The sequence below is a fragment of the Aethina tumida genome, chromosome 2 (assembly GCF_024364675.1).
Source record: "Aethina tumida isolate Nest 87 chromosome 2, icAetTumi1.1, whole genome shotgun sequence".
NCBI lineage: Eukaryota > Metazoa > Arthropoda > Insecta > Coleoptera > Nitidulidae > Aethina > Aethina tumida.
In genome coordinates this window covers 24780491-24782107 of record NC_065436.1, presented here as the reverse complement: position 1 = coordinate 24782107, position 1617 = coordinate 24780491, and the positions used below count along the sequence as shown (strand labels likewise).

General features: G+C 28.7%; 1 long non-coding RNA gene across 1 annotated transcript; it reads left to right on the top strand.

Annotated features, from left to right (window-relative positions):
* Positions 1-248: 248 nt before the first annotated feature.
* On the top strand, positions 249-812 carry LOC126264598 (uncharacterized). The gene is made up of 2 exons (XR_007547280.1): positions 249-437; positions 609-812. It is a non-coding gene; the product is annotated as an uncharacterized LOC126264598 (long non-coding RNA).
* The last annotated feature ends 805 nt before the right edge of the window (positions 813-1617 follow it).

Genomic DNA, 1617 nt, shown 5'->3' with positions numbered 1-1617 from the left:
TTCGCGACGGCCACAGCGGCGGCTCCACTCAACTTGTAAATGAATACGGAGCAAAATCCCACGGGCTAGCGCTAGCCATGCTGGATTTATGGCTTGTGGTCGTGCTGACCTGCATCCTGTTGACGTCATCACCGCGGGGATTGCGCATAACGAGGCAGCGAATTCCGCTGCCCCATCGTGTCCTGAGATTTCATGTTTCAGGTGGTATGTTCAACGAATGCCTATCACACGTTTACATTCCTAGGGGTCCATATCGTTCGCTTAAATCTCGACTTCAAACGAATAAATGCGAAGGCATCCGAAAGCCGACCGCGCCATGCCTCCGGGCGTTCAGCGGCTCGAGGGATTTGGACCGGGGCTGTCGACTAAAAACTGCGTCTCCAGTATAGCAAACCGTAGAATATACAAATTTATCTTGGTAACTCTGGTGGAAATGAGTAGGTATTTTGTAATATGCGAAGTAGATATAAATCTGTTTTGGAGTAGGTGCAGGGTTATTAATTTAGGTAACCTAAAATTAATTTCTAAAATAGATATGATAAACAATTTTATAATCTAATTACATTCATTAAATTATTTGAATGTATATGATTTTACATTTGTTACAGGACTTATAGTCATCTTCGAGTACATAACAAAAATTAAGTATTGTTTATGTCAACAAAGGAAGAATCTTCGTTAAATTGATGACACGGTTTATGAAGTTTTTTAAATAATAATAATAATTTTAATAAAGAGATATTGAACTGGAATACTTTTAAAACATTATCTACAAACTGTGATATTTTATAAATAAATTTGTCTTTATAATAGCAAGTGTTTTATTTTTCAAATTTTGAAACAAATTAGTTAATAACAACACAACGTAACCAAGTAATTTTTTGTCACAATTTCTTTGAATAATTTTATTTATTATATATATATATATATATATATATATATATATATATATATATAATTATATTATATATATATAATTATATTATTAATATATAATTATATTATATAATATTGTGAATTTTTCTCTATTATTTTGTTTATATCTTATTTATATCCACATATTATCAATTTTCAAATCTATCAAATTAATCAAAATTAATATTCTGTTTACTATGCAACTATGCAATTATTTATGTCCACATTTTAAATTCGAACATTAAAATATAATATTAAAAATTACACACAGGCCTGTAAATATATGTGATACAAAAAACGTATATAAAATTAAAATATATGACTATTATTATCGTATATTCAGGATATATTAAATTAAAAAGTTAATTGATATTTGTTACCTGTTTTACAATTATCCAAAAATGTGGAACATTTTGGATTATGTTCTTTGTTTTTAACGGAAAATCGGAGCAGTTTAACCTTTTTAATTATGGATAGAAACATTCTTTATATTATGGATTGTACCATTAATCCATTACAATTAGCATTGTAATAAATATTTTATTTTATATACATAAAAAAACTATGTCAACTAATAACTACTAACACAAATCTCAAAAACCTTGCAATCAATCTATTTCACATTTTGGGTGTGCATTAATAAGTGTTTGATCTATGACATGACATAGTTTTGAAGTCATAATATTCTTTAATAACAACAAT